This window comes from Staurois parvus, unplaced genomic scaffold (genome assembly GCF_062004578.1).
Source record: "Staurois parvus isolate SC_StPar_1 unplaced genomic scaffold, SC_StPar_1.0 ptg000562l, whole genome shotgun sequence".
NCBI classification, from domain to species: Eukaryota; Metazoa; Chordata; class Amphibia; order Anura; family Ranidae; genus Staurois; species Staurois parvus.
Genome location: NW_028318358.1, coordinates 11679265 through 11692906, shown reverse-complemented (window position 1 = coordinate 11692906; position 13642 = coordinate 11679265).

Genomic DNA, 13642 nt, shown 5'->3' with positions numbered 1-13642 from the left:
AACGTTTGGTGTTGTTTTAGTGACAATGTTATCATTTCTATTTTGGTGGTGGATTATGGGTATCATATCTTACCAGTTCATGTTTGTCTTTCTTTATATTTTGATATGAATAAAGTATGAGATTCTATACTGCATGCTAGCCCACATTTGACTTTGTGTGGTTACTTCTGCTGGCAATAGCAATTTGTTCATCACCAAACAAAGGAGTACTGTGTCACCTCTCCTTTAAAGGCTAAGTTCACCTTTTTTAATCTAAAATTCAGTTCCCCTGCGTGCCAATATACCATTAACCACTTCAAGTCCAGACACGTTTACCCCCTTCCTGTCCAGGCCAATTTTCAGCTTTCACGGTTATCACACTTTGAATGACAATTGCGCGATCATGCAACACTGTACTCATTTGAATTTTTTAGCATTTTTTTGAGACAGATAAAGCTTTATTTTGGTGGTATTTATTCACCACTAAGATTTTTATTTTTTTTACTATCTAAATTAAAAGTCCAAAAATTTTGAAAAAAAGTGTTTTTCTTATAACATTTTGCAAATAAATAATATTTCATCATCAATCTTGGCTAAAATGTATTCAGTTATCTTTATAGTAAAAAAAAATAACCCAAATTATAATTTTTAAAAAATGTTTACATTTTTATTTTATTTTTTTATATTATTATTTATGTTTTTTTTTACATACTGTCACCCTAGCAGTACAGTGTCACCATGGTTGTGGGGGGTGATGAAGATTTTTTTTTTTACACTGATTGCTTTTACACCCATAAAGGCTGTAAAAGCAATAATTTCTCCTTCTCTCTGGCTGCATTCTTGCAGCCATTGACAAATACTGTGTGAGCTATGATTGGTCACAGATTGTCACATGGTACAAGGCTGTTGTGAATAGCCTTGTATCATGTGATCTCTGTGATCATTCATAGATTTCACTAGTAGTAAGCAATGATGTCAGGAAGTGACATCTTGTTTACTACTATTATTATTATTATTATACAGTATTTATAAAGCGCCAATAGTTCGCTCAGAGCTGTACATTACAAAGGGGGACAGAACATGTGACAGAACAATACCAATACAATGCAAAACATGAGGGGATTGAGGGCCCTGCTCTTTTGAGCTTACAATCCAGGAGGGAGGGGATAGTGGTACAGTAGGAGATAGCTGTGGGGGGAGGGGATAGTGGTACAGGAGGAGATAGCTGTGGGGGATGGAGTGGTAGGAAGAGTGGAGGAGGTCGGCAAGTTAGCAGGGGGTGGGGTAGGCTTCCCTGAAGAGATGGGTTTTCAGGGTGCGCCTAAAGGAGAGGAGAGTAGGTGATAATCTGATGGGTTGGGGCAGGGAGTTCCAGAGGATGGGTGACACCCTGGAGAAGTCCTGGAGGCGGGCATGGGAGGAGGAGACCAGGGAAATAGAGAGAAGGAGGTCTTGTGAGGAGCGGAGTGTGCGTGCTGGGCGGTACTTGGATATTAGGTCAGTGATGTAGTTCGGGGCAGTATGGTGGACAGCTCTGTAAGTCAGTGTTAGGATTTTGAATTTGATCCGTTGCGCAATCGGAAGCCAGTGGAGGGATTGGCAGAGGAGGGTGCCGGAAACGGAGCAGTTGGAAAGGTGAATGAGTCTGGCAGCCGTATTCAGGATCGACTGAAGTGGGGATAGCCAGCGGCGAGGCAGGCCAGTGAGGAGGGAGTTGCAGTAGTCGAGTCGTGATATGATGAGTGAGTGGATGAGCTGTTTAGTGTTTTCTGGGGTTAGGAACGTGCGTATTTTGGCGATGTTGCGGAGGTGGAGTCTGCATGAGTTTGTTAAAGATTGGACTTGGGGCTGGAAGGATAGGTTGGAGTCCAGAATGACACCAAGTACTCTGGCCTGCGGGGTGGGTTTGATGGTAGCGTTGTTGGATGTGATGGAGAAGTCAATGGGGGGTGGTGTCCGGGCTGGGGGGAAGTCAAGAAACTCGGTTTTGGAGAGGTTCAGTTTAAGGAAGTGGAGCGACATCCTGTCTGATATGTCACTCAGTAGGTGTGTGATTCGGGCAGAGACTGAGGGGGTGAGGTGGGGGGTTGAGAGATAGATTTCTGTGTCATCGGCATAGAGGTGATAGTTGAAGCCGTGAGAGTGTATGAGTTGGCCAAGGGAGGAGGTGTAGATGAAGAAGAGAAGGGGCCCGAGGACAGAGCCTTGAGGGACCCCAACAGAGAGGGGGAGTGAGGGGGAGGTGGTAGCATTATAGGTAACGCTGAAGGAGCGTTATGACAGGTAGGATGAGAGCCAGGAGAGAGCAGAATCTCTGAGGCCGAGGGAGTGTAGTTTTTTGAGGAGGAGGGGGTGGTCGACTGTGTCGAAGGCCACAGAGAGGTCAAGGAGTAGGAGCACTGAATAGTGGCCATTAGCTTTGGCGGTTAGCAGGTCGTTGGAGAGTTTGAGTAAGGCGGTTTCGGTGGAGTGTAGGGAACGGAAGCCAGACTGTAGGGGATCGAGGAGGTGGTTGTCGTTGAGGTGAGAGCATAGGCGGGTGTAGACGAGGCACTCGAGGAGTTTAGATGTAAATGGGAGCAGGGAGATGGGTCTGAGGTTGTTCGGGTCATTGGGGTCCAGGGAGGGCTTTTTAAGTATTGGGGTGATGTGTGCATGTTTCAGAGGGGAGGGGAAAGTGCCTGAGGAGAGGGAGAGATTGAAGATATGGGTGAGGGAGCGTAGGATGGAGGGGGAGGGAGGTCGTAGGAGTGAGGGGATAGGGTCGAGGGGGCAGGTGGTGAGGCGGGCATCAGAGAGGATACTACTATTCATGTGATCACTGATTGGCCAATCAGTGATCACATGATCGGGAGCCCTCACACAGAGTTCCCGTACAGCAATTGGTGTTCCTCCGGACACAGTGTGCACCAGTCATGGTGCTGCACGCTCCCAGGGAGCACGCACAGGCAGTGAATGCGGGGGCGGGCGTTTAGAAATGGCCACGCGCTTCGGCACTGCTTCTGTCCAGCCATTTATGTACATGGGCCGGACTGGAAGTGGTTAAGCTGAACATACTCTAGAGCACTGGTGCTTAGTCTTTTTTAGTCATGGACTCCTTTAAGAATCTAATGAAAGCTACAGACCCCCTCCTCAGAAATATTTACATAAACACCACTGTGCATGCAATGAACATATGTACTTAATTTTATTGAAATTCAATTGTCTCATAGATACAGTATATGAGATAAACAAAGTTTAAATAACGTAAACAGTCTTAACAAAAAAACTCCCTCCATTTTTAAGCGAAAAAGTAATGAAATACAACCATATTGTGCAAATTAAATGATTGTAATTCTGCTCAAATCTATTACTACTACTACTACTAGAAAATGAGAATTTGCATTTGTTATTATGAAGTGGCACAAGATGGCAGTTGTGCAGAGAACGATGATATCAATTTAAATGGTGAGAATAGAATGAGTCAAGAGACACTAAAGCCTGTAAGTATGATGAGAATATCATATGAATAAAACTGTTTTCGGAGCGATCGTTCAATAATCTGATCATTAGTACACAGCTTTTGAGAGGTGATCACGATGGTTCATGTGATATTAACTGAAGGAACATGCACAAAATTTTTTCTCGTAAGATAACAGAACAAACTATTTAATTTAATCAGTACAGTCCGTAAAAAATCGAGTGACCAAGACCGAGCATGCCTGGAAATGAAAAAATACATTGCAATAGAATAGATTACTTCCGAAGTTGTATTTTGTCTTATGAGTATTTTTTTAACTCTGGTAAGCAGAGCAAGTGCTTCCACTAGGCAAACTAGGCAGCCGCCTAGAGCGCGCTGCCACCTATGGGCGCCTGGGAGCAACACAGGCCGGCACTCTTGCTCTGTGGGACGCTGCCACATCATGAATGATCCTTCAGTTGAGGGGAGGGGCAGTAGAGGGGAGGAAGAAAGGACAGAGGAAGATGCTGGGTGTCTGGGGCCAGTGTAGCAGCTGAGCTCCTTCCAGTGATCCTCTCAGACTCAGTCCCTTACTGCAAGCCAGCTGGCTGCTGCTGATCACTGTGGAGTTCCAGCTCTTCTCTTCCCATTCATCAGCAGAGACAGTACTGTGCCTGTGGAGAAAGATAATGTCTGACTCTGATGTCTCATGGCTATGTAAGTGTGACCTGGCCGGCTGGCCATCCATCACATGTGCAATGTGTCAGTGAGTGATGACATCATCACGATCTCAAAGCCTGCTCTTCTACTGCCTGCTGGGTCTGCTGATCTGTGTCAGTGTTGGTGTGTTGTGTCGGATCTGTCACTGTGTGGGATCTCTCAGTTCAGGTGTTCTCTCTGTGTGTGTGGGCTGAGCTGCCTGCTGTCACAACGTTTTATCTCCCCCATTGTCTGGGGAATTCCAGCCTGGAATCTGTCAGAGTGTGGACCCTTCATCCTCCGCCTATTGCATCTGTGACCCTGCCCCTGCCAGCCACCAATACGGTCCGTCCGTGACACTGATTTTGTCTTTAATATTGGTGCTGGTGGTATCTTATGGCACTTGTTTTTGCAAATTTGAAGAAATTTAGCAGTTTCATGTTTTGTTAATTAAATATTTTCTACTGTTTTTTCAAATTTGTATTTATTTATTTGGGGGGGGGGGCGCAAGTAGCTGGTGTTATCTAGGGCGCAAAATAGTCTAGCACTGGCCCTGTTGGTGACCTAATCGTTTTAGATAGATTAGCATGTAGAAAAAAAAAACAGATGATCATTCGTATGATATTCTCATCATGTGTACCAGGCTTTAGCAGTCAGCGTTGTAAGCAGTGGCAGGGTATGTTTTCTTTGATTTTAATAATTTTAATAAAGAGATGAGCTGTATAGTGAATGTAAATGTTATTTTTTATTTGACGTTCAAAGATCTCCTGAAACCCATCTATGCACCACTTAGGAGTACAGTGACCCCAGGTTAACAACCTCTGGTCTAGAAAAACTTTATTTGAAAATGTATATTTCAGGAATGTTTGTTCGATTTTCAAATCTTTGTTGTGATCAAATTGATATTTGGGTTCAATTGCAGAAACAAAAAAATAGTTCTTATCTTCTGGTCATACCAGATCATAATTTATTACTGCCCATAAACTGGCAAAGTAGATTACCCGGTAATCAGATTAGAATATCTTCAAATATACAGACACTAGCATAAACACTTCACTGCTAAAAACAATGGGAAACCAGTAACATGATCTTGCATTCACATCCTGTATGTTATTACACCCACTGTATACAGTATATGTACAATGACTACAACAGAATAATACATACATATATAATAATACATAATGAAGTGTGGCACCCACAAGAGGATTAGTGTACTTCTGCTATATTCAGCATGTTTATGCCAGTGTCTAAGTTTGCACCATGTGTCTGTAGCTAGCTGAACTGTCCATTACCTGCTAACAAAACGATAATAACATACATATAAAAGTGCAGCGCTGAAAAATAGTAATACCGCAATTCTAGCTGTCTGTCCATAAAGCTAGATATGAAAATATTCCAATGCAATATCTAAATCATACAAATTGTATACAAAATGATGTAATAGAAGAGAGTCCCAGTTCCAAAAAGTATAACAAAATTGCAGACATGAATCTTCAATTGCTAGATGACCAAACGTTATCCGTGCAAACACATGTCACCCTACTCCGTGCTCAAAAAAGCCTTACCAGATGTATTTGACCATCATGTTATAGAGTGGTCAAAATCAGCTCAAGAATGATATACTTCATTTTTGGAACAGGGACTCACTTCTATTATATCATTTTGTATATAGTTTTTATGATTTATATATTGCATTGGAATATTTTCATATCTAGCTTTACGGACTGACAACTAGGATTGCATTATTACTGTTTTTCAGCACTACACTTTTATATGTATGTTTTGAAAATTCTTTGTGTCAGAATTTAGTGTTGGCAGCTTGTGATTTATTTGAACCAGCGCAGTTTTTTATAGTTTTTTCAAAAACAATAATGACATTAGATCTGGCATAAAAATATTTTTACCCAAGAAGCGCCTCTAAATGCTGTTAGACAGCGGTTTTACATAATAGTCATTGACTTTAAATAACATTGGTGATACCTGCAGTCAGGGGCAGACTGACAACTCATGGGGCCCCCGGGCAATAGGGGATCATGGGGTCCCTGTGTCCTTGCCCAAACTCAAAAAAGCCTATGAAAAAGGTGCCAGGGGCATCTCATGGGGCCCCCTACTGACCCCAGGCCCTTGGGCAGTGCTCGAGTTTTCAAATGGTCAGTCCGTCCGTCCCTGCCTGCAGTCATCCATTAGTTAGACTTATCTGTGTGCATGCTGTACAGTATACACTGTATTGCTCAAATCAACAGCTCTGTGAGCCATCCTCTGTGTGCGGGCTGGGCAAACAGTCAAACTAGTTATCAATCCAATGGCCACCCATACAGCCAGTTATTTTCCTAGAGCTGTTTGGAAGCATAATACAGATAGCATCTATGTGATTTGTAAATGGCATTGACACAGAGGAACCAGCCTTCCACTGCCCTAGTCTTTTGCAACATAGGTTTAAAAAGTAGCAATTTACAGGAACCCTAAGGTTCTACTAACGTGGAAACGCTAATAATGGCTTCTTCTACTGGAGGTTATGGAAGATCACTTATGGCTTGACTTAAAACTGAGCACCGGAGAAAGGAAAAAATGCTCCATTGCAATGAGGACTATCCCCACACTTTAAGTGTTAAGTGCCCATTTAGGTCTAGGCTGGTTCCCTCCAGACTGTAAGCCACTTTTACCCCATATTCTGGCAGTCCTCTGGTCCTCTGAAGTCCAATGCAGAGCCCACAACCCTGACAATGAACATTAAAATGCTGAGGAACGGTTCACTGTCCGAGTGTTGGGGTGCAGGGGAGAAAGACAGCTGTCAGAGAAGAGGAGAATCAGGTATGTATAATTGCTTTTCTTCCCCCACTGCAAGGAAGCATTTTTCCTTTCCCCCAATTTTTCCCCCTTTATTTTAACCTGTATAGCACCCCTCCGGCATGGGGTCAAGGGGTTGGCTTATCTCCAGCACAGGGAGAGGGCTAGCCTTACCCCAGGGTGGACTCATGGCTGCAGTGGAGAGTGTCACACAACATTGCTCCAACCCATGAGAATAGAGAGTAGGCCACCTTTAGCAAACAGGGCCCCAGACTCCACCAGTCACTTCTATCCAAGAGAGTGCCAGGCTCCTTTTGAGGGCAGGTATAAAACCCCCTCCACCGTGTTTTTCCACCTTATCCTTCTTAACCAAGCAGGACAGCTTGAAGAATTCTGTACCATACAGGTTTCAGACCCTTTCAGCACAAACACTTGCACACACTGGGAAAAATTAGCTTGTAGGCAGGTGCAGTCTACTTTCTCCACTGTAGGTGGTGCTCATCCACAGTTTCAGTTGGAGGGAAAGTCGAGAGGAACATGGTTCCTCTATGGTTTCCTTGGTCACTGGGGAAGCTGACTGATAGGATGGATGCTGCCTCCTGTGGCATCCACCTTGGGTCAGGCAGAGACTATTTAAGGCCCAGACCCTGGTTTTGTGAGTGGGTAGAGTAGGAAAAGATACCCTGTCTGTTAGGGACAGAACTAATGGCAGAGAAAGGTTCCTGATGAGTAGGGAAAGCCCAGGGTTCGCAACTTCTCTGGACATCTTCCTGCTTGAGCACGAGAGGGCCAGGCCACATTCTGTCCCTCCTAACAGATGTTTTCAGCATGGGTGTAGCATTAGGGGTCATAGCTCCAGGGGGCCCATGCGGCTTCTTGGGTTAGCATGCTGCATTCCCCCCCACAAAATCCAGGAGACAGAGACCAGTTTTGATCCGCTTTCTATTCCACAGCAACAGCTGAGCTCCGCTCTCCAGTACTCCACTTTGCCTTCTCCACACAGATAGTCCACACCCCTCTGCTCTTATTGGCCAGGGAAAAGCTGTGCCGTGTCCCAAGTGCATCATTTCCTGAATGGAGCGGAGGATGGGGTGAAAGCAGCCCAGGACTGGAAGGTTCTCTAACACTGTCTGCTGTGTGAGGGTGAGCTGAGCTGCCCAGGCTTTCACAAAGAGCTGATCGAGGCAGGATGAGGAAGAGAGCGCCACCTCCTCTGGCTCAGTTCACTCAGTGTCACCTACTGGGGATTCTCTGCACCCCCCACCCTTGGATGACAACTGGAAATAGACACCTGACCCCCACAACACCTGTCAACACTGATATAAAAAATACAAAAAAATCCCCTACTACCTCTTAAGGGGACCCAAGGGGCTGCAGGCTCCAGGGGCCCCAGATTGTATTGTGTAAGTTTGTGCTGCACCAGTGGAGGGGGGTCTTGGCAGGGGAATCTGGCATTAGCAGCAAGGGGCATGTCTTAACTAAAATGGGGGGAGGGGGGCTGGGGCATGTGTCATTAACACGAGAGGGGGCATGTCATGTGTATTTACCAGGAGGAGGGCACCTATTATTAACTGCAGCTGGAGTAGAGCAGGAGTGAATACACAAAGGTAAGATGGGGACACATATAAAGCTTCCTCCTTATATCTGTAACCACCCCTTAGTGTATTCACTCTGCGGAAGGTGGTCTGTGGTCACCAGAGGCCACCCCCCATATCCGAGTGCTTGACATTCCTCTTTAAATTAGTGTACTCAGAGTTCCCCTTTCCATCAAAGTCTGTAGCGTTCCCCTTACATCAGAGTCTGCAGGATTCCCCTTTACAGTGCAAGGGGAACTCTGTGGATTCTGATGTAGAGGTGAACACTGCAGACTGTGATGTAAGGGGGAATGCTGTGGACCGTGATGTAAAGGGGAACTCTATGTCAGCTGTGATGTAATGGGAAACTATGGGGCTGTTGCGTAAGGGGGGCTCAGGTGACCAGCAACCCCCTTACACCAGAGTCCACAGAGATCTCCTTTACATCAGTGTCCTCAGAGTTCTCATTTACATCACACTCCACACAGTTTTGCTTTACATCAGAGTGCCCAGATTTCCCTTTAACATCTGGGTCCGCAGCGTTCCCGCTCGCACTGTAAAAGAAAATCCTGCAGACTCTAGTGTAAGGAGAACCCTAATGTAAGGGATAACTATGTTGAGTATGATAAGCGAGAACTATTTGGGCTGTGATGTAAAGGTGAAATCTGTAGACGCTGATGTAAGGTTGAACCCTGTAGACTCTGATGTAAGGGAGAAATCTGTGGGCTCTGATGTAAAGGCGAAATCTGTAGACTCTGATGTAAGATTGAAACCTGTAGACTTTGATGTAAGGGGGGACCCTGTAGACTCTGATGTAAGGGGGAAATCTGTGGGCTCTGATGTAAAGGGGAACTCTTTGGACTCTTTAGCCACTTGGAGTATCCTAGCACTCGGTGGGAGTATCTTGGCACACAGTGGAAGTGGTGGGTGGTAGTGGGGGGGCCCCAGGTCAACTTTTGCTTCGGGGCCCACATGCTTCAAGCTACGCCTCTAGCTGTCAGTTTGGCTGAAACCTGCTCTCCACATGCTGTCGTGACCAGCAAGTGCTCCCAGTTGGGTTGTTTTCCCAACAGGTTTATTGTGAACTGTCTTTGCATTACTTCTATATACAGTATACTATCACTTGGAATGTGTGCATTATTGCTGCCACAATATGCTACAAGGTTTTATAGCCTCACCCATCATGCATCACCAATCTGAAGCTCATGGAGGAGCACACTGGGGGAGGCTATAAAAACAAAATAATACACTGTCTTTCTTTTCATGTCTACACTCATTTCTGCATTGTATCTAACAGGGCACCTTTGTTCATCTCCATTCAGCCTTATGCACATGAACATGGTGTAGAGTCCGCTAGTGTAAAATTCATGTTGCTTTCCAGCAGCCGGGGAGTTGCATGTGGCTTGTACAGAGCTGTACGGATATGTACAGCTAATCACTATTATCGGCAGCTGTGTGCACCACCAGCGGCTCCCTGGGAACGGTAAAGCACCTGAGATTTTATGCTAGAGGACTTTGCAATATTTAGACATTAATGTGCATGAGACTTTACAGGGTGTATTGATGGAAATAATAATTTACACAGTTGTGCTTTCTTTTCAGCTCACAGGAATCGAAAAGTACACTAATAGCAATTAATTAACATTATCTGTACTTGTAGTAAATGTTCTGAGTCTGAAAAAAAGAAAACGATGTGGTCACCATATCTACAGACTGGTAAGCTGCAATATATTACATTTTTTGTTTTTGGGTTTGGATATGCATTAACAAAACACAAATTTAATTAGAAAATTAAATAACCACTAAAGCAGTCAAGGAAAAACTTGTTTTGCTCTAAGATATCAACAGCTTCAAAATGTTCACAGTCTCTTAAAGCTGCTTAAATCCGCATTAAAGAAGGCAAAAAAAATCACCCATTAGTACACCCCTCTACACATGTAGCACTACCCCCTTAGGAATTGCTGTTGAATTTGGGTCCCCCCTATAGTTCTACACAGCCAGTCACTTAGTATTTCCAGCACAAGCTTTCATCCAGAGATACAAAATCAGTCCTTGAGCATTTGTTTTGTTATTTTATTGAGGGGATTAGAACTTGGATAGGGTAAGGGGGGTATACGATGCCCAAGGGAACCACTATCTGAGGACAACTTCCTGAACTATTCACAGCTTCTTTCCTTCTGCAACACAGTTTCTGTTGGAGTGCTAGCCAGAAGCTCCTAGTTGTACCATCCCAGACCCTAGATGAACTCCTCTTCACCAAGAAATCTGGAGACCTTCTTCCTTAGCAGGTGATCTGGCTCCTGTTCCTTTAAATAAGGTGCACAATCACTAGCAGAGGGCTAATCTGGTTTCCCACCAGAGTGCTTCTTCCCCTATTTGCCTAGGGGGTGCAGGTGTACTCACTCTCATGATCCTCTCCTGTACCAATTGCAGGATGGTTGCTGCTACCAGTCCAATCAGCTGGGCCACTCCTTCCCTGCCATACAGGTGGTGCTCACTCAGGGGGCCAGTGAGTCCTGAGATTTCCTCATTTCCAGCTCCAAGCTCACAGGCAGGCCCCATCCCACTAGGCCTCCTGGTAGCCTACCTCCTCCAGCCTCACATCTTCCTACTCCTTTTTACACCTGACTCCTCACACTCCTGTTACTGAGCAGACTCTTCCACTTTTAAGAGAGTCCCAGCCCCTTGCTAAGCCTTCTGTTGGGGATTGGCTGAGGTCCCTCAAGAGTGCATTCAGCCACTCCTCAGATCCACCCACTGCCTCCAAGGCCCTCTTCCGAAAGCTTTAGAGCAGGGGGAGATTCCAAAGGGGCTGGCCTGCAGAACCTCTTAGTCTAACCAGAATTTGGCTATCTCACCTGAGCTAAACTAGGAGGGTGCTACACACAAAACACTGAAAACTAGGTCTGTGCATGTTGAATGTTTTTGAGAGTCTAGGTCAGCCCACCACTGCAAGTGGGATTGAATTACATCACTGCTTCCTGGAAAAAGAACTACATAAGGGATGTGCCAAGACAAGTGACTGGGGGAATAGGAGGCAAAGCAGCCACTGATCTTACAAACAGGAAACCAATGAGAATTAACAGTTTGATTTGAAAATGAATAAGCTATTTCAGAACAACTCCTAGTGAACCAGAAGACGAATGACATATTCAATGAAGGTAGGAAATCAGCAACAAGGACATGTAAAGAAGTTTGCGCCCAGAGTTCTGCCTTTAAAGCTTAACTCCAGAAACACATAAAAGACAACAAAAGATTGCCTGGAGTTCAACTGACTGTGTCCAGGCTCGGATATCTGTCTCTATCCACAGATATCCGTTCTGTGTGCGGCTGATTCATGTTGCAGGAAACCAGTGGCAGCACCAACCATGTGAAAGGAGCCTAAAAGCAAGTAAATAAGGACTACTGTTTAAACTTTAATTTGGTGTACAGATTCACTTTAAGTCTGCATTGGTTAGTTTATTATAGGATTTGCAGTAGAGACACATGATGGAGGATTTCCCGCCCTGGATGAAAGCATTTGTTCTCATAAATTACAATATCTGCACACAGTATTAGAAATGACCCTTGCTCAGAATTTCTGGATACAGTCCAGCAATGAAGCTTGTGAACTTTGTGCTGATTAAAGGTCTCTTGCACTGGCTTGCTGAAATTATGTTGTTTGCCTTGCAAACAATTCAGAGCCTTCTATCTAATCTGGGCAGGGCCATGCAAAATTCTGCCGCTCATTGATGGAGGGAAACTTTCTATAGTCTTCAGAAATGAAAGGAAATTTATACAAACATTACCTTAGGGTTATACTTATAAATTCCAGGAAAAAAAAATTTCAGAGACTTAAAGCGGAATTAAAGCCCACAGTACTTACTTCTCCTTCAACAATCCAATGTTCCTTGCTGACTCCGGCATCTTCAGGGTGCCGAACTTCAGCCGTCTTCATTTGTTGGCTCGGATAACGTCATTCCTGCGCATGTGCAGCAGTTCAGTCATCCTGGCGCATAGAATCTGTGCTGGAATATAAACGGTAAGGTTTATTTTATTGCAGAAGAGACATTGATTGTCTCCTCTGCAATAAAGAACCTGCCTGCTCACAGTTTTTGTAGTGGAGAATTTTGTTGCACTTAAAGCCATACATACAGTATTTTGAATTTTCGCAGCTTCATCAGTTCGCTTAGTGGGTGGCCTGTCTGCCCCCTCCCGTCCAACATTTTCTGTCAAAGGAGCCAGGCAAAAAAATGCTGGCCAAACAGTAGCTACATCCAATCAGATACACCTGTTGTTCAAATATTCTGACAGCTGCTGCCAGTGAATATCAGAATAAAATAACCCAGCAGGGATAATCAATCATCCATCCATTTTTTTTAGCCTGATAAAAATCTAATAGTGTATGCCCAGCTTTACATTCTCTCCAGATTTACAGTACATTTATGGTCATGTGTACATGAACCCAGAGCCAAATTTATTCTCCTTACCCCCCAGTCCATTTGTCTGATGTCATCCTTCTGCTACCCCAAATAAACAAGATCTAAATTCACAACCACACAAGGTACTCAGAGACTGGAGGGGAAAGTGTGAAAAAAGTTGTGTACTGTATCAGTACAGCTAGAACCAATGACTAGAAGAAAGGGAAAACTCATCCCACTTTACTAGCAGTTTGGTTTCAGGTGTACAGAACCAGAGTTGGTGGACTGTGTCTAAACTTCACAAATTTGCAAAGAAAAATGGATAAACTGCAGGCACCCAGCTTGATTGTTCTGGCAAGGTGCTAATCTTGCACCTTTTACGTAAAGTGTATATCACCGCAAACAAATAAAAACTATTTAGTACATCTGTGCAAAACATGCAAATTTCCCCATGTTTTATCCCTTTAAACATACTCCAAGTACCTAAAAATAATGATGTCCTAGAAATATAGTGTGTTTCTACTTTCCTCTTTGACCTGACAATGCAGGGGAATTCAATAAATTATTTACAATACTTTTTTGGCAATATTGGCCCTTGGAAACTTCCTGCTTCATATTCATTAAAGTACTGCAACAGTTCCGACATGTGCGACAGATTGAGGTAATGTGGTTCTTTTTTCTGTCACTTTTTACACTGTGTTGTTGGGGCTGTGAGGAGAGATACAGTGCCTTGTAAAAGTATTCATACTCCTTGAAATATT